This window comes from Macaca thibetana, chromosome 2, assembly GCF_024542745.1.
Source record: "Macaca thibetana thibetana isolate TM-01 chromosome 2, ASM2454274v1, whole genome shotgun sequence".
Classification (NCBI taxonomy): domain Eukaryota; kingdom Metazoa; phylum Chordata; class Mammalia; order Primates; family Cercopithecidae; genus Macaca; species Macaca thibetana.
The window spans coordinates 154265740-154288855 of record NC_065579.1 but is presented as its reverse complement, the minus strand read 5'-3'; the positions used below and the strand labels follow the sequence as shown (position 1 = coordinate 154288855).

General features: G+C 39.4%; 3 protein-coding genes across 8 annotated transcripts in view; 1 reads left to right on the top strand and 2 right to left on the bottom strand.

The window, feature by feature from the left end:
• Window positions 1-23116, top strand: part of NDUFB4 (NADH:ubiquinone oxidoreductase subunit B4) — an 812324-nt gene that overhangs the window by 430999 nt on the left and 358209 nt on the right. The gene's annotated exons all lie outside the window — the stretch shown is intronic.
• Window positions 1-23116, bottom strand: part of LOC126949250 (cytochrome c oxidase copper chaperone) — an 846236-nt gene that overhangs the window by 541339 nt on the left and 281781 nt on the right. Inside the window, exon 1 of one of the 4 annotated variants that reach the window (XM_050781912.1) lies at window positions 306-315. The exons of the other annotated variants lie outside the window; for them this stretch is intronic. The gene's annotated coding sequence lies outside the window, so the exon portion shown is untranslated. Of the gene's footprint in view, window positions 1-305; window positions 316-23116 lie in introns of those variants that run through there. 4 annotated transcript variants of the gene reach the window in all.
• GPR156 (G protein-coupled receptor 156) overlaps window positions 1-23116 on the bottom strand; it is an 87954-nt gene that overhangs the window by 47469 nt on the left and 17369 nt on the right. The gene's annotated exons all lie outside the window — the stretch shown is intronic.

Sequence of the window (23116 nt, the reverse complement as noted above, 5' to 3'; positions counted from 1 at the left end):
AACTGGAGATTTGTTTTTAAAACTGTTGCCTGGGTCCTACACCATTTAACTGGCCTAGGGTAAAGCCTGCGCATCAGGATTTTAGGAAACTTTAATGTGAATCAAGTTTGAGAACTATTGATTTAAGAGCATTTCTTCTCCTTCTCATCCTCCTCTTTTTCCTCCTCCTCCTCCTTCTTTCTCCTCCTCTTTCTCTCCTTCTCCTCCTCCTCCTCCTTTTCTCCTTCTCCTCCTCCTTCTTCTCTCCTTCTCCTTCTCCTCCTCCTCCTTCTTCTTCCTCCTCCTCTTCCTTCTCCTCCCTCTACCCCCCCCTTCTTCTTCTTCCTCTTTCTCCCCTTTTTTTTTTTCAGAGATGGGGCTCACTCTGTTACCCAGGCTGGAGAGCAGTGACATAATCATAGCTCACTGAAACATCAAACTCCTGGCCTCAAGCAATCCTCCCACCTCAGCTTCTTGAGTAGCTGCAACTATAGGCCAATTGATTTAAGTATATTTCCAAGACAATATTTATTTATTTATTATTTTTCTGAGACAGAGTCTCACTTTGTCACCCAGGCTGGAGTGCAGTGGCACCATGTTGGCTCACTGAAACCTCCGCCTCCTGGGTTCAAGTGATTCTCCTGCTTCAGCCTCCAGAGTAGCTGGGATTACAGGCATGTGCCGCCAATACCCAGCTAATGTTTGTATTTTTAGTAGATATGGGGTTTCACTATGTTAGCCAGGCTGGTCTCAAACTCCTGACCTCAGGTGATCTGCCTGCCTCGGCCTCCCAAAGTGCTGGGATTACAGGCGTGAGCCATGGCACCCGGCCCCAAGACAATGTACTTTTTTTAAATGTCAAATGATTTGAATAGCCAGTTCTCCAGGGAAGATAAGCAAATGGATAATAAGCACATAAAAAGATACTCAGCATCATTGGTCATAAGAGAAATATGACTAGAAACCACAATGAGATACCCACTAGGATGGCTAGAATTAAAAAGGCAGATAATAAAACAAGTGTTAGTGATGATGTAGGGAAACTGGAACCCTCATACATTGTTGGTGGGATTGTGAAATGGTATAGTCACTTTGAAAAACAGTTCTACACTTATGTTAAACACAAAGTCCCCATATAACCCAGGAACTCCACTCCTAGGTATATACCCAGATAAGTAAAAACATATATTCATGAAAAAACTTGTACACAAATGTTCACAGCAGTATATTATTCATAAGAGCCTCAAAGTGGAAACAACAGATAGCATCAACTGATGAATGGATAAACAAAATGTGGAATATCCTTATAATGGGATGTTCAGCCATAAAAAGGAATGAAGTAATGCTTTATGCTACAACACGGGGAAACCTTATAAACATTATGCTAAGATTATGCTAAATGAGAAAAGCCAGATACAAAGGGCCCCATGTTCAATAATTCCATTTATATGAAATGTCCAGAATAGGCAAATCTATAGAGATAGATAGTAGACTAGTGGTTTCCAGGTGTGGGAGGAAGAGAGCAATGAGGAGAGACTGCTAACAGGTAGAAAGTTTTGTTTGCAGGTGATAAAAATGTTCCAGAATTAGATAGTGATGGTGGTTACCCAAGCTTGTGAAAATACTAAAAAGTATTAAATTGCAAACTTTAAAAAGGAGAACTTCATGGTATGTGAAGAATATCTCAAAAGGAAAGCAGAGTAAGTATATTCCTCTTGTTATCTTATGTGTCCAAGGAATTCTTACTCATGGATATTGGAGAAAGACTCCTCTTGCCAATAACATTTCTATTTTACTGTTGTTCATTGTATATCTCATACAAAACTATGAGATTTTCTCTTCTTCTGAGAGTTTAAAGCCCATGTCTCACAAAGTGCCAGAATGAAACATTTGGCTTTAGTGACCTTTGCTCAAGAAGGATATGGGAAAACAAATTCCAGCAAGAAAACTAGAACGGCAGGGTCTCTACTGAATGAAGACAGACCGTTCTGTGGCTTGGAAAGAAGGCTAGTGAGGATGTGATCGAAACCTATCAAATCACAAAGAGATCCCAACCATGGCAAATGAAATCCTAGAATACTTGAAAGAGCAGTTACAATTTAAAGATTCAGATATGCAAATTTAGGACACGAAAAGTAAAGCACCAACTTCACAAAACACATAGTAATTTAAGGATGATCATTATCCTCCAGGAAATAGTTACAGGCAATATAATACAGTTTTAAGAAAATGGTCCCAAAATTGATTATTTGATCAAAATGAGTTACTACTAACTAGGAGTTTTCATTTCTCTTTCTTGGGAGATAGGCCTAACTATTAAGTTGACATTCAGAGGATTAATCTGCCTTCTTATACTAAGGTACTTGGCATTTAGAGACAAAAGTGTTCACAGAATTGAGGCTCAAATGGTGGTGGAGGAGTTTAGACCAGAAGAGTTTAAATTCATGAGTCTGGGTGGACCCATGGGATTAAGACCCATATGCCAGATGTTGGGAACATGAAAGTAATAACAAGCAGTGGTGATTTAGGGACTGAACATGCAAGGATGTCTAAAAGCAGCAGCAGAAGAGAAATTCTGAAGAAGAGAAATACAGAAAGAGTCAATGAAAGAGTGAGCTGTGAGTTACTCTATCAAGCAGCGTCGGGGAGTGCAGAATTCTCAGAGCTCCTAGAGAGTGAAGGGTGGTACCAGAAAGGCCCAGGCTAGCCAAGATATCTAAGGCCAAGGTCTTGAATTTGCGGGAGGGGATGGGCCATCAGAAAGGAATAAGCCAACTCTGAACAGGCACTGGCAGCTCTTTAGTCTCTGCCCCAGGGCATGCTGACTGATTTGGGGGTGGGGTGGAATGAAAATACACAGCCCAGGCCCAGGAAATTTATACTGAATTGTTTGGCAGATTTCCAACATTGAAAGGGATGTGGCTACTTTGATTTCCATCCAGGCCAGTATCAATATCCCCATGGGTTGGATTTGATGAGGTTGCAGGGATATCTATGTAGAGGGGTTGCTTGGAGCCTAGAAAGTGTTAGTTATAGTCTCAAGGTTGTAGTGATGCTTATTATAAAATAAATTTAGCACTAAGTAACCCAGACCACTTATTTTCTTGTGCCTAGAACCAAAGTATGCCCAAATTCTGGCTGATACTTGGCAGTTAAGTGGGAGAGGGGGTGGGCAGTTGCAAAAAGAAATACAGAGGTTAGAAAACAATCGGTTCTTTGCAATCCTAAGCTGGATGGCCATGACAATGGTACGAACATTCTCAGCTGGGAAATAATCATTCTGATGTTACAGAAACATTATTACCTGTTTGTTTTCCTTTTCTCTCTTTCCTCTCTTTCTCCTCCTTCTTTTATTTAAAGAACTCAGAGATAGGTACAGATATGCAGAAAAAAACCAGGTTTCTAAAAAATTATACTCACAGATAAGCTTCTCTAATTTGCCAGTTCTTCTGTGCTGAGGCATGCTTTTCAGCAAACAAAACACACTAATAAATCTATCAGGGGCAGAAAGGCAGTGGGGGACAGCTGCAGCAGCACCATCCAGGAGTGACAATGATTAATTCCTACATCTGCTCAGCCAGATAGAAACAAAGGTCACTGTGCATAGATTAGCATCCCGATCACCACCCGCTCCTAATACACACACACACACACACACACACACACACACACACACACACACACACACACACACAGAGAGAGAGAGAGAGAATCACCATTTACAATGGCAAAATACAAAATGCCTGAAAAATGTTTACTATCTGGCTAAAAGAAACAAAACATGCAAGCTCTTTAGTGGGATGGTGATGGAAGAAGACACAGAATAGGATCAGGCACTGATTACTGTCAGATAACTGTCTAATCTTGTTAGCATCCAAATTGAGTGAAATTTGGATGCTCAGCTACATTTACAAAAGCAAAGGAAACAGGAAATTTAAGATCAAATCCTGATGCAGTAATTTGATCAAAGTAAGAAAGGCTATTATAGTGAAACAGTTGGTTACATGTGAATGTCTGGTGTATCAGTGTGCTCGGGCTGCCATAACAAAACACCACAGGCTGGGTGGCTAAAACAACAGAAATTTATTTTCTCACAGTTCTGGAGGCAAAAAAATCCAAGATCCAGGTTTTATCAAGGGCTGATTTCTGGCGAGGTCTCTTCCTGGTTTGTAGAAAGCTGTCCTTTTGCTGTGTCCTTACATAGCCTCTTTGTGCATGCCGGGAGAGCAAACGTCAATGTCTCTTCCTCTTATAGGGACACCAGCCCTACTGAATTAGGGCCCCACCATTACGACCTTTTTCTTTTCTTTTCTTTTTTTTTTTCTTTTTACATTTTAGGCAAATTTAATATTCTTTTTTGACAAAATTATAGTAAAGGGGGAGACCACCCCTCATATTGTCTTACGCCCAATTTCTGCCTCCAAAGAAAGAAAAAGTAAAAACTAAAAGGCAGAAATGAAATCCACAAGCAGACAGCCCGGCGCCACACCTTGGGCCTGGTAGTTAAAGATCGACCCCTGACCTAATTGGCTATGTTATCTATAGATTACAGACATTGTATAGAAATGCACTGTGAAAATCCCTATCCTGTTTTGTTCCAATCTAATTACCAGTGCATGCAGCCCCCAGTTACGTACCCCCTGCTTGCTCAATTGATCACGACCCTCTTATGCGCACCCCCTTAGAGTTGTGAGCCCTTAAAAGGGACAGGAATTGCTCAGAGAGCTTGGCTCTTGAGACAGGAGTCTTGCCGATGCCCCCGGCCAAATAAACCCCTTCCTTCTTTAACTCGGTGTCTGAGGAGTTTTGTCTGTGGCTCATCTTGCTACATTTCTTGGTTCCCTGACTGGGAAGAGAGGTGATTGGTGGATGGTTGAGGCAGCGCCTTAGGTGGCTTAAGCCTGCCCTGTGAAACATCCCTGCGGGGGACTCCAACCAGCCTGAGCGAGGCGGATCCTAAGAGCGCTCCCAGGTAGGCATTTGCCCCAGTGGGACACCTCGCCACAGCAGTGTGTGGCAAGCCCCAGTTGAGGATCAATGCAGTGGCTGAACACTGGGAAAGAACGGGCACTTGGAGTCTGGACATCTAAAACTCGGTAAGACTAGTCTTTGAAACTTGCCTACTCCGTTTGAGTGGAAGCATGGCCTGATCACCCATGGCATGCCTTTGTTGGCACTTTGGTTTTGGTTTTGGTTTTGACTTGGTTTGAATTGCTTGACAGGATTGGTCTTGGGAACTTGCCTACTCCATTTGAGTGGAAGCATGGCCGGATCACCCACGGCATGCCTTTATCGGCACTTTGGTTTTGGTTTTGACTTGGTTTGAATTGCTTGACAGGATTGGTCTTGGGAACTTGCCTACTCCATTTGAGTGGAAGCATGGCCTGATCACCCATGGTGTGCCTGTACCAGCACTTTGGTTTTTGTTTTGACTTGACTTGGATCACTTGATACTTTGGTTTTGGTTTTGACCTGGCTAGGATTTCTGGATACTCTGATTTTGGTTTTGATTTTGGTTTGGTGCAAACTGCAAAAGTGTGTTTCCCCTTTTCTACCCATTCTTTGTTTTGTGGTGTGCCTGTGGTATGAGCATGGTGTTTTGTCTCAAAGAAGCATAGTTCAGGCACAAATAAGCCCACCCTACTAGGAACTATGTTGAAAAATTTCAAAAAAGAAGTTAAGGGAGACTATGGAGTACTATGACACTAGGAAAACTTAAAACTTTGTGTAAGATAGACTGGCCAACATTAGAGGTAGGTTGGCCATTAGAAGGAAGCCTGGGCAGGTCCCTTGTTTCAAAGGTATGGCACAAAGTAACCTGTAAGCCAGGGAACCCAGAACAGTTCCCGTACATAGACACGTGGTTACAGCTGGTTTTAGACCTCTCGCCCCCAACACACAGTGGTTGAGAGAACAGCAGCATAAGTGGCTGACAAGGGCAAGGAAAGACCAGCAGAGAGAGATAAAGGAAAGAGACAGCGAGGAAAAGAGGCAAAGAGAGAGAGGAAGAGACAGATAACGAGAGAAAGAGAGAGAGAGAGAGAGGCAGAGAGAGAGAGGAAGAGACAGAGGCAAAAGGAAAGTCAAAGAGAGACAGACAAAGTCAAAGAGAGAAAGAAAGAGAGAAAGAGAGAGATATACAAGTAGTTAAGAAAAAAAAAGTATACCCTATTCCTTTAAAAGCCAAGGTAAACTTAAAACCTATAACTGATAATTGAAGGTATTCTCCATAATCCTATAACGCTCCAATACCACTTTGTTGTCAGTGTAAACAAGGGTGTATCCCGAAAGCACTGAGGCCTTCCTATCAAAAATCCTTAACCCAGTAACCGGCGGATGGCCCAAATGCATTCAATCTGTAGCGGCAACTGCTTTGCTAACAACAACAACAACAAAAAAAAGTAAAAAATAATAACTTCTAGAGGAAACCTCATTGTGAGCACACCTTACCAGTTCAGAAGTATCCTAAGGAAAAAAAAGAGTGGGGGGCGGAATTTATATAAAAAGAGTATTATATGGTAAATTCTTGTCCTGAAATAAATTAACTGGTTGTTTAAAGAAATAAATATTTGTAATAAGTCAGAAAGTTGAGGCATGTTGAAGAATTGTCTGCAAAAGTCATGAAAGAGAAAAATGTTATAAAAAAGAATTTATGCAAAAAATGTAAAAATAACTAGGCCTCCCGAAGGTAAAACTATTGAGAAGAAAAAAAAAAGTTTATGTGCAAGGTATATAAGAAAAGTAAAATATACCTTTGGTAAAAGGATTATAAGGAAGCATAAGAATGTACATTTTTACCTACATTAGAAAGTTAAAAAAATTATTGTTTTGAAGGTTTAATAAAGTTTTAAAACATTAATTCTAAAGAAAATTCTGTGTGTAAACATATTAGCTAGTTAAAGAAGTATCATCCAGTTTTTCTGTGAACTGGACATTAAAGTAAAAAGCATAACAGGTTTTTCTTAAAGCACCAACCTGCTCTTTAGCAAAAATTATAAAAGGATAAAAAGAATCTATAAAATCTTACCTTATGGTCAAACCTAAAAAATTAAATAAATATTTCTACAAGGTTTTATTAAAATTAGGTTTAACATCAATAACACACTAATATAAAGATAAAATTTAGCTTATCTGGTATAAAAATCATACGAGAAGCACTATTAAATGTAAAATGATATTTGACTTTCTTTGGTTTAAAAACTAATAAAAATAGGTGCTAAAGGAAATTTCTCAGTAAAAAGGCACTAAGGACTATAAAGTCCACTGCCAAGGTCCCCACATTTAAAACAAAAGGTCAATTTCTTAAAAATTACATACTTGGTTTATCTTCTACTTTCCTTTCTTGCAAAAAAACCTAAAAGTCTTTTAGCACATGTACCACCCCTAGAATTTCTGGTAAACCAGCACCAGCCTGAAGATCACGTTCTCAGTGGAAAGAAGAAAAACTCGAGCCAGCCTGGGAAGGACCCTACCTTGTGCTGCTAACTACCGAGACTGCTGTTCGTACAGCAAAAAAAAGGATGGACTCATCACACCCGAGTCAAGAAAGTGCCACCCCCTCCAGCGTCGTGGGCTCTGTCCCAGGGGACAACCCTACCAAACTGAAGCTAAGAAAAATTTAACTCTTTCATCTATTCTATTACTTTCTTCTTTCCTCGTTCTATTGATGACTATCTAGTTATTAACATAACCAAGTCAATTTCTCCTCAAACTATTGCATTTAATGCTTGTCTTGTTATACCCTGTAGAGACTTGCCAAGTCAAAGACAACTTTCTACTTCAGAAAAGTACTTCTGTCCCTCCTGACTCTCCTCAGACTGGGCATTAGTAAACTAGGACCATTTAATCCGGGGAGATTTCGATAAAGACCCCAGTGCTAACCAGGAGTGTTGCCCCCTGATGTACAGCTTTCATGCCATAGTTGGTCCAACATTCTGTGGACCACTAACGAGCAAGGATGGACCGCCCCAACCAGTTTTTGTAATTTCCTAAAACCATACATTCATTTTACTAGAGGATCATAGAAGTTAAAGACTTAAAACAAACTTCAGCAATTAAGATAGGATACCAAGATGCAAATGCCTGGTTAAAATGGATCAAATATTCCATCTGCACGTTAAACAAAAGCAATTGTTATGCATGTGCACATGGCAGGCCAGAAGCCCAGATTGTCCCCTTTCCACTAAGGTGGTCCTCCAGTCGACCAGGTGTGGGCTGCATGGTAGCTCTTTTCCAGGATTCTACAGCCTGGAGTAATAAGTCATGCCAAGCTCTCTGCTATATCCCAAAGTCCGGCACCCTGTGGGTCAGTCCCCGAGGGCCATCCAGCCTCCGTCTCCCAACACTAAGTTCACTTTGTGTCTCTCACGACAGGTAGGAAACCTAGCGTTTCTTGGAGACCTGAAAGGATGCAGTGAGCTAAGAATTTTCAAGAGCTTATCAATCAGTCAGCCCTTGTTCTTCCCCAAGCAGACGTGTGGTGGTATTGTGGTGGACCTTTACTGGGCACTCTGCCGAATAACTGGAGTGGCATTTGTACTTTAGTCCAATTGGCTATCCCTTTCACCCTGGCATTTCATCAACCAGAAGGAAAAAAATAAGACATGGTAAAGCGAGAGAAGCCCCTTATGAGTCTTTCGACGCTCATGTCTATTTAGACGCAATTGGAGTCCCATGAGGAATACCAGATCAATTTAAAGCTTGAAATCAAATGGCTGCAGGATTTGAGTCAATATTTTTGTGGGAGACAGTTAATAAAAATGTAGATTAGATAAACTACATCTATTACAACCAACAGCAATGATCCTTTCATGAGTTAAAAGAAAAACTCATGTCAGCCCCAGCGCTGAGGCTACCTGACCTGACAAAACTCCTTACACTCCATGTGTCAGAAAGAGAAAAAATGGCAGTTGGAGTTTTAACCCAGACTGTGGGGCCCTGGCCAAGGCCAGTGGCCTGTCTCTCAAAACAACTAGACAGGGTTTCCAAAGGCTGGCTTCCAGGTCTAAGGGCCCTAGCAGCAATGGCCCTGTTAGCACAAGAAGCAGATAAACTAACCCTTTGGCAAACCCTGAATATAAAGCCCCCCCATGCTGTGGTAACTTTAATGACTACCAAAGGACATCATTGGTTAACAAATGCTAGATTAACCAAGTACCAAAGCTTGCTGTTTGAAAATCCCCACATAACCACTGAAGTCTGTAACACCCTAAACCCCACCACTTTGCTCCCACTATCAGAGAGCCCAGTTGAACATAACTGTGTAGAGGTGTTGGACTCAGTTTATTCTAGCAGACCCAACCTCCGAGACCATCCTTAAACATCAGTAGACTGTGAGCGGTACATGGATGGGAGCATCTTTGCCAACCCCAGCAAAGTGACTCTGAAGACGACGACAAGCCCTGCTCCAGTCACACCCAGAAGCTGACTGGTCCACACACGCCCGAAGCATGAGGAAACTCATCACAGGACTCATTTTCCTTAAAATTTGGACTTTTACAGTAGGAACGTCAACTGACCTTCCTCAGATTGAGGACTGTTCCCAGTATATACATCAAGTCACTGAGGTAGGACAAAAGGTTGCTATGGTCTTATTATTTTATGGTTATTATAAGTGTACTGGAACTCTAAAAAGAACTTTTTTGTATAATGTTATTCTATACAAGGTATGTAGCCCAGAAAATGACCAACCTGATGTGTGTTATGACCCATCTGAGCCTCCCATGAACACATTTTTTAAAATAAGATTAAGGACTGAGGACTGGTGAGGGCTTATAAACGATATGAGTAAAGTGTTAGCCAAACCAGAAGAAAAAGGGGTGCTCAAACAAATCACCTTAAAATTTGATGCCTGTGCTGTCATTAATAGTAATAAGTTGGGAATAGGGTGTGGTTCTCTTAATTAGAAAAGAGGCTATATGGCAGAAAGTAAGTACATCTGTCATAAATTAGGCCTGTGTGGAAATAAATGTAAATACTGGTCTTGTGTCATTTAGGCCACTTGGATTAAAAAAAAAAAAATGAAAAGGATCCAGTCCACCTTCAGAAAGGAAAAAATGGCCCTTCCTGTACTAAGGGACAATGTAACTCCTTAGAGCTAGTAATAACCAATCCCCTTGATCCTCGCTGGAAAAAAGAGGAGCGTGTGACCTTAGGAATTGATGGGGCTAGACTGGATCCTTGAGTAAATATCTTGCTTCGAGGAGAAGTTTACAAACGCTCTCCTGAGTCAGTGTTTCAAACTTTCTATGACAAACTAAATGTGTCAGTACCAGAAATTCCAGGAAAAAGAAGAAATTGTTTTTGCAATTAGCCGAGCATGTAGCCCAGTCTCTCAGTGTCACTTCATGTTATGTATGTGGAGGAACTGTAATAGGAGATCAATGTCCATGGGAAGCCCGAGAATTAGTACCTACAGACCCAGTTCCTGATGAATTCCTGGCCCAAAAGAATCACCCTGATCACTTCTAGGTCCTAAAAGCCTCAATCATTAGATAATACTGTATAGCAAAAGTGGAGAAGGACTTCACCCTACCTGTAGGAAGACTACACGGTGGAGTTCAAACCACACAGAGAAAAATCCATTCCGTAAATTTCCAAAGTTGTAGATCATTTAGACCCACCCAGAATCCCATCGGGACTGGATGGCCCCCACTGGGCTATACTGGATATGTGGACATAGAGCCTACACTAAGCTGCCTGACCAGCAGACAAGTAGTTGTGTTATTGGCACTATTAAACCATCTTTCTTCCTACTGCCCAGAAAAACACGCAAACTCCTGGGCTTCCCTGCCTATGCTTCCCGCGAAAAGAGAAGCATAGCTATAGGAAATTGAGAAAATTATAAATGGCCCCCTGAGAGAATCATACAATATTATAGGCCTGCTACTTAGGCATGAGACGGCTCGTGGGGATACTGGACTCCCATTTACATGATCAACTGAATCATATGGTTACAAGCTGTCTTAAAAGTAATCACTAACAAAACCGGTAGAGCCTTGGCAAGAAACTCAGATGAGAAATGCTATCTATCAAAATAGATTAGCTCTCGACTACTTGCTAGCAGCTGAAGGAGAGGTCTGTAGGAAATTTAACTTTACTAATTGCTGCCTACACACAGATAATCAAGGGCAAGTAGTTAAAGACATAGAGATATGACAAAACTGGCACATGTGCCCGTGAAAGTGTGGCATGGATTTGATCCTGGGGCCATGTTTAGAAAATGGTTCCCAGTGTTAAGATGATTTAAAACTCTTACAATAAGAGTTATAATAGTAATAAGAACCTGCTTACTGCTCCCTTGTTTGCTACCTGTACTTCTTCAAATGATAAAAAGCTTCATCATTAACTTAATCCACCAAAATGCTTCAGCACAAGTGTACTATATGAATCACTATCAATCTGTCTTGCAAGACATAGGTAGTAAAAATGAAAGTGAGAACTCCCACTACTGAGTGAGAGTCTCAAAGTGGGGGAATAAAGGAGGAGACCACCCCTCATATTGTCTTATGCCCAATTTCTGCTTCCAAAGAAAGAAAAAGTAAAAACTAAAAGGCAGAAATGAAATCCACAAGCAGACAGCCCAGTGCCACACCCTGGGCCTAGTAGTTAAAGGTTGACCCCTGACCTAATCGGTTATGTTATCTATAGATTACAGACATTGTATAGAAAAGCACTGTGAAAATCCCTATCCTGTTTTGTTCCGATCTAATTACCGGTGTATGCAGCCCCCAGTTATGTACCTCCTGCTTGCTCAATTGGTCACGACCCTCTCACATGCACCCCCTTAGAGTTGTGAGCCCTTAAAAGGGAAAGGAATTGTTCACTCAGAGAGCTCGGCTCTTGAGACAGGAGTCTTGCTGATGCCCCCCGCTGAATAAACCCCTTCCTTCTTTAACTCGGTGTCTGAAGAGTTTTGTCTGTGGCTCATCCTGCTACAATACGTTTAGGATATAGAAAACAAGAATGCCTTCCTCCCTCCCTTCCTCCTTTCCTTTCCTTCTTCCTTCACCTTCCTCTTTATTGAGAGACAAAAACGTGCCAGGAAGTATTCAAAGAATAGTCCCTGCCCAAAGGATCATATAATCTAAGGACTAAAGCAAATAAGCAATTTCTTTAAAATAAGTTGTCTTAGATGTAAATTGAAGTTGTGTATGTGTCCAAAAGAGGGCCTTAATAGCTCCTTATAGAAAGAAGTCTCTTGATGTAACTTGAGTAACAGTCATCAATATGCCAAAAAGAATTTCTAAGATCATGTAACTGCACCAGTTGAGTGAGAAATGAAATACCACAGGCAGTAATCTTGATCCAGAGTGGTTTAAAAGTTTTCCCATGACATTCAGGATGGACCAAAAAAAAAAAAAAAAAAAAAAGCTCAGTAACACCATAGCCATCTATGTAGAAAGTTCTTTCAAGGTAGGGGCTGACTTCTGCCTTAAAAAACAAGCTTTTATTTGAAGTTCATGGGTACATGTGCAGGTTTGTTACACAGCTAAACTAATGTCAGGGGGTTTGTTGTTCAGAATACTTTGTCACCCAGGTTCCAAGCCTAGGACTTAATAGTTATTTTTTCTAATTATCTCCCTCCTCCTATCTTACACCCTTAGGTAGTGCGCAGTGTGTGTTGTTCCTCTCTCTGTGTCCATGTGTTCTCATCATTTAGTTCCTACTTATAAGTGAGAACATGCAGTATTTGGTTTTCTGTTCCTGTGTTAGTTTGCTAAGGATAATGGCCTCTAGCTTCATCCATGATTAAACAAAAGATATGATCTCATTCTTTTTTAAGGCTGCATAGTATTCCATGGTATATATGTACCACATTTTTTTTATCCAATCTGCCACTGATGGGTATTTAGGTTGATTCCATGCCTTTACTATTGTGAATAGCGCTGCAATGTACATTCATGTGCCTGTGTCTTTATGGTAGAATGATTTATATTCTTTTGGGTATACAACCACAAATGGAATTGCTGGGTTGAATGGTAGTTCTGTTTTTAGCTCTTCAAGGAGTTGCCACACTGCTTTCCACAATGGATGAACTAATTTACACTCCACCAACAGTGTATAAGTGTTCATTTTTCTCTGCAACCTTGCCAGCATGTTATTTTTTGACTTTTTAGTAATAGCCATTCCGATTGGTGTGAGATGGTATCTCATTGTGGTTTTGATTTGTATTTCTCTAATGATCAGTGATATTGAGCTTTTTTTCATGTGCCTGTTCGCTGCATGTATGTCTTCTTTTGAAAAACGTCTGTTCATGTTCTTTGACTACTTTCAAACTTTTTAAATTTTTTTCCATTGCTGATGAACAAATTAACTTTGTCCACTTTCTCATGGGGTTGTTAGTTTTTTCTTGTAAATTTAAGTTTCTTATAGATGTTTTTTATCAGATGTACAGTTTGCAAATATTTTCTCCAATTCTGTATGTTGTATGACCTAATTTAATTACTTCCCCAAAGACCCTATCTCCAAATACAGACACATTGGGGGCTAGAGCTTCAACATATGAATTTGGGGGGGAACAAATTCATTCCATAATGTCTGGTTGTATGTAAATAAGGTATTTGCAGTTGACTCTTTGTTTTCATGTTCAAGAGTCCACTGAAGATATTGTCACTTCTTATTTATAACTCATACAATTGTAGACCCCTGACAGACTGCCTTCAAAAAAACTATAATCTGGGGCCAAAATATATATATATACACACACAAACACACATACACACACACACACACACATATATATACACACATATATATATTTTTTCTTTTTTTCTTTTCTGTTTTTGCCATGGAGTCTTGCTCTGTTGCCCAGGCTGGAGTGCAGTGGCATGATCTCAGCTCACTGCAAGCTTTGCCTCCTGGGTTCATGCCATTCTCCTGCCTCAGCCTCTGGAGTAGCTGGGACTACAGGCACCTGCCATCATGCCCGCCTAAGTTTTTTTTTTTTTTTTTTTTTTGTATTTTTAGTAGAGACAGGGTTTCACTGTGTTAGCCAGGATGGTCTCAATCTCCTTATCTGCCTGCCTCGGCTTCCCAAAGCCCTGGGATTACAGGCGTGAGCCACCGCGTCTGGCCAGAAAATATATTTTTAAGTGTACAAATTAAAAATGTATAGCTCAGTAAATTGTAACAAAGAAAATGTCATATAGAAAACTATAACCCAAGTCAAGACAGAGAACATTACAATACCTCAAAATTCTACCTCATATTATACTTTTTACTTTTTCCCTTCTCCCTAAGGGAGAACTACTATATTGGCTTTTAATACTATAGCTGAGTTATGCCTGTTTTTCAACTTTATAAGTGGGAATCATAGTGGATGCTACTTTGTGGTTGGCTTTTTTATTTGATGTTGTTTGTGAGATTTATACAGGTTGCTGGGTGTAACTGTAGCTGGTATATAATATCTCATTGCAGGAATATACCACAATTTATTTATTCCTTCTACTTCTGATGAACATTTGGGTGATTACAATAATGCTACTATGAATATTTTTATACACCTCTTGATACAAATATGCACAAATTTCTACAGAGTAGAATTTAGAAATGGATTTGCTGGCTCTCAAAGTATATGTGCTGTTAATCTTAAAAGATATGCCAATTTCTTTTCTAATGTGGTTGTACCAATTTATACTCTCCCAATAAGTAAATAAGAGTTTCATAGTTTAACATCTTTATCTTATTATCTTAAAAAATTTAAAGATAATTTAAAGATAAGCATACATACCATTGGTATGTATCTCTTAGTAGTTTTAATTTGCATTTCCCCAGCACATATAACCACGAATCTCCTTTCTGTCCCTATAGATTTGTCTATTTTGGTCATTTCACATAAATGGAATCAAATGTGGTCTTTTGCAAGTAGCTTCTTTCACCTAACATAATGTTTTCAAGTTTCATCCATGTCCTAGCATGAGTCAGTATGTCACTTTAATTGCTGAATAATATTTCACTGTATGGATATAACACATTTCACTTATCCATTCAATAGTTGATACATGCTTGGGTTGTTTCCATTTTAGGGATATTATAAACAATGCTGCTATCAACATTCATGTACAAGTTTTTACATGGACATATGTTTTGATTTTCTTGAGTATATACCTAGGAGCTTAATTGCTGAGTCATATGGTAACCCTATATTTAACATTTTGGGAAACTGCCAAACTATTTTGCTAGCTGAGGCACTATTTTACATCCCTAGGAGGAGCGGATGAGGGTTCTAATCTCTCCACAGCCTCACAAACACTTAATTTTTGTATTATAGCCATCTCAGGGGATGCAAAGTGGTATCTCATTGTGATTTTGATTTCCCTTAGGGGTAATGATGTGCCTATTGGCCATTCATATATCTTTTTTGAGATATTTCTATTCAGATTCTTTGCCTACTTAAAAATTGTTTTGCCTTTTTATTATTGAGTTGTAAGTATTCTTTATGTATCTAGATGTAAGTCCCTTATCAGGTATATTATATAATTTGAAAACATTTTCTTCATTCTGTAGGTTCTTTTCACTTTCTTCATGGTGTATCTGAAGCACAGACTTTTTTTTTTTTTTTTTTTTTTTTTTTTTTTGTTGATACTGAGTCTCACTCTGTTGCCCAGGCTGGAGTGCAGTGGCGAGAACTCACTCACTACAACCTCCGCCTCCCGGGTTCAAGCAATTCTCCTGCCTCAGCCTCCCAAGTAGCTGGGATTACAGGTGCGCACCACAATGCCCAGCTAATTTGTTGTATTTTTAGTAGAGACGGGGTTTCACCATATTGGTCAGGCTAGTCTCAAACTCCTGACCTCGTGATCTGCCTGCCTCGGCCTCCCAAAGTACTGGGATTACAAGCATGAACCAATGTGCCTGGCCAGAAATTTTTAATTTTGATGATATTGAATACATTTTTCTTTTGTTACTTGTGTTTTTGGTGTGATTTACTCATGTCTTTTGGTAAACACAAGTTCTAATTTTTAAAAACTATTTCTAATGGTGCCATAAACAAGTCTTATAAAATTTACTTCTATATTTACTGTAAAACTATTCATCATATCCTTCAATATCAATAATAAATATAAAGCTGTGAGGGAGAATTTTTTTTCAGAAAATAGTATTTAAAAATGTTGTCTCTGCTAAAAAATTGACATGTATCCTTTAAATGTTTCCTTTCTGTCTTTTCAGGAAGCCCAAAGATCATTTTTTAAACTTTTGCTGAAGAAAAATATGCATAAACAAAAATGCATATATATAAATTTCTAATTCACAGAATTTTCAAAAACTGACACACCTGGGCAACGAGCATGCAAGCCAAAACACATATATAATTAATGCTTCAGAAGTCTTCCTCTTGCTCTATTCTCCCTTTTCTCCATCCACCCAACTTGACTTCTAACATCTTAAATTAGCTTTGCCTGTTATTGTGCATCATGTAAAAAGAGTAACATAGGGTATAATCTCTTTATTTGGTTTCCTTTGCTCAACATTATTTCTTATTTTTGTAAGAGTCATCTATATTGTGGCATGTAGTTGTAGATAGTTTAATTTTTGTTGTGTAGTGTCCAATCATTGAGTATACTGTGATATATTAGACATTATAAATAGATATTATAACTGTTGATGGACATTCAAACAGTTTACAGTTTGAACCTATTACAAATAGTGTTGCTAAGAATATTCTAGTGCATTATTTTGGTGAACATACATATACAATTTTGCTGGAATTGCTAGGACACAGGGTATGAATATGTTCAAGTTTAGTAGATACTGCTAAACAGTTTTCAAAAGTGATTGTATCAGTGCACACTCCCACACTATGCATGAGAATTCCAGTTGCTCTACATCTTTCTCAACACTTGGTTTTGTTAGTCTTTTTTTAAAATTGCAAACATTCAAGTGAGTATGTAGTGTTATCACACTGTGGCTTTAATTTGCATTTCTCTAATGACTAATGAAGTTGAGCCCTTTTTCATTTGTTTATTAGCTATCTGGATATGTTCTTTTGTGATGTACCTGTTCATATATTTTGCACACTTTTTATTTTTTGAAATTAATTTTTTTTTATTTTTAGGGATTTAGGGATACAAATGTAGTTCTGTTACATGGATATATCACGCAGTGGTGAAATCTGGGCTTTGAGTGTACCCATCACCTGAATTGTATTTGAAAAGTGGTATTTCATCCCTCACCCACTCCCATCCTCTGACCATTTGGAGTCTCCAGTGTCTATTATGCCCCCATATGTCCGTTTATACCCATTGTTTCGCTCCCACTTATCAATCAGAACGTGGTTTTCAATTTTCTGTTTCTGAGTCATTTCACTAAGCATAATGGCTTCCAGTTCCATCCACACTGCTGCAAAAGACGTAACTTCATTTATTTTTATAGGTATGTAGTATTCCATGGCAAAAATATACCACATTTTAATCCAATCATCTGTTGATGGACACTTAGATGGATTCTATGACTTTACTATTGTGAACAGTGCTGTGATAAACATGAGTGCAAATTTTTAAAACAGTGGATTTTCTATGTTTTTTATATTGATTACCACTTTTTTATTCTGAATAAAGATTCTTTGATGATATATGCATTGTGAATACATTCTCCCAGTCTATGGCTTGTCTTTTTCCTTAGTGATGTCCTTAATGAACAGAAGTTCTCAATTTCTAATGTAGAGCTCTTTTTTTTTTTTTTTTTTTCAATTTAGACAGGGTCTTTCTCTGTCACCCAGTCTGGACTGCAATGGCATGATCTCAGCTCACTGTGACCTCTGCCTCCCTGGCTCCAGTGATCCTCCCACCTCAGCCTCTAGAGTAGCTGGGACCACAGGCATGCACCACCATGCCTGACTGTATTTTTGTATTTTTAACAGAGACAGGGTTTTGCCATGTTGCCCAGGCTTGTCCTGAACAAATGTAGAGCAATTTAACAATATTTTCCCTCATGAATAATACTTGTTGTGTTCTATTTGACATGTTTTCATGTCCCTAGTTCATAAAGATATTCTCTTCTATTAGTTTCCTGAAGTTTTTTTTGTTTTCCATTTTAGTTGTTCACCTGGAAGTAATTTTGTTGAGGCAGGATTCAGGTTGCACTTTTTTCTCCATGTGGATAGCTAACTGACTCTGCACCATTTATTGAAAAACGTCTATATATCCTTGACTCTTTCTGGATTCTCTCTATTCTGTTCTATTGATCTATTTGTCTCTCCTTGCTCCAGTACCATATTTAGTAGGTTTTAATTACTAGCTTTATAGTAAATATTGATATCCAGAAGAAGAAATCCTCTCACATTGTCCTTTTTTTTTTTTTTTTTTTTTTTTTTTTAGCGTTTCACTCTTATCATCCAGGCTGGAGTGCAATGGCACCATCTCGGCTCACTGCAACCTCTGCCTCCCGGGTTCAAGTGATTCTCCTGCCTCAGCCTCCTGAGTAGTTAGGATTACAGGCGCCCACCACCATACCTGGCTAATTTTTGTATTTTTAGTAGAGAGGGGGTTTCACCATGTTGGCCAGGCTGGTCCCGAACTCCTGACCTCATGTGATCCGCCTGCCTTGGCCTCCAAAAGTGCTGGGATTACAGGTGTGAGCCACCACGCCCAGCTTGCCTTTTCTTTCCAACTTATTTTTAGCCCTTTGAATTTCCATATAAATTTGAGATTTAGCTTGTCAAGTTTCACACACACACACACGCAAATTGTTGGAATTTCTATTGCATTGAATCTATACATCAATCTGGGGAGAAATGATATTTTTACAATATTAAGTCTTCTGGTCAATGAATATAGAATTTAATTCCTCTCAAAAATGTTTTATGATTTTCTATATTGAGATAATGCATATCTTTTCCTACTGTATTAGCCAGGGTTCAAAAAGAGATATATGGATATATCACAGGCAGTTGAGTTATACAATTTTGGGAGCTGTTTAAGCAGTCTCTGTAAGGCGGTTGATTCCACACCTGATGCTAGAGCTTGAAGTCTACAAGGCAGGCAGTCAGGAGGGAAAATCAAGAGATTAGAGCATGCTCACACTCCTGCGAACAGACTGAAACCCATGTCAGTTATTGCTGCCTCTGATCTAGGTAATGAGAATATCCTGCAGAAGCTATGGCCCTTTGTCATGGAGCTAATCACACACATCTGGCCCAGGGGTCTGACAAGTTAATGGAGGGTCCAGGGGAAGGTAGAGCAATTGCATGTCCAGGTCTGCTTCACCCCATTAGGTGGATCAGTAGGTTCGCAACAATGTGTGTGCTACAAGATGGCGAGAACTTCCCTTAGCTTTCCAAATCTAGAAAGAATCTCCTTTGTGGTCAGAAAACATACAAGAAAGAGAATTCTAGGAAATGTAGTTTGGCCTAGTCAAGTTGACACACTAGAAAGCCATCACAAATAGAATTTTATATTTTTTATGCTGTTTTAAATGATCTAAAAAATTTGTTTAAATGTTACATAAAATTGGTGCTTATGTATAGACCTTTTATCCAACAACTTTGCTGAACTTAGTCATTATGATATACTCAAGTACACAGTGTGTTCTTTCCAGACATAGTTTCAAATTTTCAGTTTTCTTAAATTAGAGGGTTTTGTTTGTTTTATACTTGTTTTCTTTCCTTGCTTTTATTTTCTTTTTCAGGAACTCTTATTATTGATAGATTGATCTTCTTTGCCTATTTTCAACATTTGTTGCTTTCTTTCAAAACTTTAAAAAAAATCTTTTTTTATTCCATTTAAAAAATGTTTCTTGCTTTCTACCTTTTATTTATCTTAAAGAATTATGTTGTATTCATTTGTTGTTGAGTTCCTCCTAGTTCAGGCTTCATTTTTAGATGTTTATTTCTAATTTTTCCTTGAATTGTCCTGTCTCATTTCTGAGCTTCCTAATTTGATTTACGTTGCTTTTCTGTCTTACGTGACTTCTTTAATGTCTTTGAATGTACTTAAAATAGTACATTAGGGTTTCAATCTATTTTCAATCATCTTTTTTGGCATGCTTTCATTGTCTGCAGATATTCCCCTTATTCTCTTTCTTAGGTTAATGTTGTGTTGGATTTGGCCTTGATATTTTCCTGCTGCTAGATTTTTGTGGGTGTGAATTTGGTTTTTATGTGATTTTAAAAAGACATTTAGTTCCGATAGCTTTTCTAACTTCACATGTGTTAGAAGTGGTTCTATAGTGGTTCCCTCACTATATTGTACTAATATGGTGTTAAAAAATACTCTGGCTTGCTTTCCAAGATTTCCTGACTCTGATGTGCTTTCCTCTGGATCTTTCTCTTCCTTCTTCATCTGTATTGTCTTCATCCTGCTCAATTTTGATTCTACTCCCCACAGTTTCTCCTCTTCATGAGATCCTATCTTGGAAGGGAGCCCCACCAGATCAGTCTAGAAATTTTGCAGCAGCTAGACTGCTCCGTTCCTTTTAGACCTTCCAGAGGTGGATCCCTTGTACTCACCCCTTATTAAGTTTCAGCTGCTGATCTCGAATTGCCCTACCCATGCTTTCCAGTGAATACCTTTGGGCTATTTTGGGTTCTCTGTTCCCAGGTCTGTCAGATGTCCATTGCCTCTCTTATTTCTCCTACATAGACACAAGTAACACAGTTCTTGTGACTGTGGGTGGTCTTTCCCCAACTGGTTATATTTTGAGGCTCATAAGAATACCTCATCATCGAATTTTCTTATAAATGGATTTCATTTTGTTGCCCATGAGTTTTATGTCTTCTACCTAGTTGCTCTGTTTTTATGTGGAGATTCAGGAATATCTAAAACCTATGCTACTACTGCCACTATCACCTTCCCAAAATTATTTGTCTCTTTTTAAGTCTAAATAATTTATCTGAACACTTTTGAATTCTCTACACAATCAAGTGTACAACATACATGCACGTAAGTTGTGTTCTCTACTCATACAATCAAGAGTCGTATGTGTAAATAATGTGTTTTCCTCCTTTCCAATCTTTAATCAGTAATATCTGATAGTCCTTTTTTGCTCCAGTTTTTATTTTGTGGTCCACGCTCTCTTCAAGTGTGTACAAGGAGTGTCATCAGCAGTAATGACTTGTTACTTGCAGAACCAAATTCTCTTGGCTTAGATAAAGAAGGGCACTGCCCATTGAGGTAGCCTCTACTGCATATTGCCAACTTATGGCATCCCTGTGGCAAGGAATGCAGAACATAGGAAGAATCCATGTGCACGGTGCTCTGCTAGGGAGCCCTAGCTTAGGAAGAGATGGCGTTGGTGCTCACCCACCAGGCATGAGCAGAGGAGAAACAAAGAGGACACCCCCACACATTTCCAAGGTTTCTTAAATTCCACTTTTACCCATTTATGTACATGAATTGAGGCACTCCAAGGAGCATGACTTTATTTAAGGTAGTGCCATAGGTATCTCTTTTAAAATTTGAAGGTCTATTCTCATCGCAGCAGCAGATTTCCTGTTAGATGTAAGTCAAGGTGTGCCATTCACAGCTCCCAGTCCTGCAGTGGCTCCCCATAACAGAGTAAAAGCTAAAGTCATTACACTGTCCTACGCGACCTTACATGATCTGGGCCCCATTACCTTGCTGACTTTATCTACTCTTATTCTCCACCTAATCTACTCTGCTCTAGTCACACTGGCCTCCTTGCTTTCCCTTGAATACTACAGATGTTCCCATCCCTGGTCCTTTGCATTATTTGTTCCTTCTGCCTGGAATGGTTTTTACCCAATGACTTGTTTCTTATGCCTTTCAAGTCTATTCTCAAATGTTATCTCCTCAGTGAGGCCTTCCTTGGTCAAACTATATTGAATAGCAACTACCACTCTGACAGTCTCCACTCACTGTCCCTGTTTTACTTTTCTTCTCTGATCACTAACATCCCAAATATTTTACAATTTATTTTATGTCCTGCCTATTCTCCCTTCAAGAAAGCAAAGACCACGAGGGAAGAGATTTTGCCTACTTTGTTCTTTGATATAACCCCAGCACCTAGAACAGTATCTGAAACATTGCTGGCCAGTTTAATAAACATTTATTGAAACAATAGGTACATTTGTAAGAATCTGACTATGAGAAGGCCTTCTGAAAGTACGGAACTATGTGGCTAATAGTGCATCAAAAGCAGACAGCTTTTCATGGCATACTAAGATTGAAAGTAAAGTTGAGAATGAAGGGCCCCAACCAGGAAGGCTGGGAATCTGGAGCTCTGGACATCATGCTTTGGGCTCCCAGAGGGAGTAACCACCAAGAAACAGAGAGAAGAATAATGGAAAGCAACTGCTTACCTAGGGCACAATTTTTACATAGAACTGACACTATCTTAAACAGTTAAAGAATGAAAACAATGATCTTCTAAGAACTGACCTTTATCATCATAGTCTACATTCTAGGCCAGTTAATTTGTTCATTCGGGAAACAGTGTGCAGTCCAGGCACAGTGGAAACAAAAAAGATGAATAAACTCAAGGAGCTTATTGTCTGGTAAGGGAGACAGAGCCCCGTTTCTCTCAACCTAGTAAGTGCCATCAGCTGTGATGGGGTAATGACAACCATGACTATTTGTAACAGTAGGTGCACAAAGGAGGGTGTGACCACTTCATCTAGGGCTGATATTGATATAGGCCTGACTGCAGGATGGACAGACAGCCTCAGAAGACTGTGCAGAAACTATTCCTATGCATTAACCTTTAACCTACCTCATTAACTTTTGCTGACCCACTCATATTCCATCTGGCAGCCAGTACCCAAGAAAGACCTCATTCCTGTTCATAGTTCTAGATCTTTTCACCTCATTTCTGCTTTGTACTTTTTTTCCTGCACCATTCCTACATACCAATGTCTTTTCTTTTTTTTCCTTTCTGAGACAGGGTCTCACTCTGTCACTCAGGTTGGAGTGCAGTGGCATGATCTCGGCTCACTGCAACCTCCGCCTCCCAGGTTCAAGTGATTCTCCTGTCTCAGCCTCCCAAGTTACTGGGATTATAAGCATGTGCCACCACCGCCAGCTAATTTTTATATGTTTGGTAGAGACAGGGTTTTGCCATGTTGACCAGGCTGGTCTTGAACTCCTGGCCTCAAGTGATCTGCCCGCCTTGGCCTCCCAAAGTGCTAGGATTACAGGTGTGAGCCATCGCACTTGGCCACCAATGGCTTTTGACCTCATGA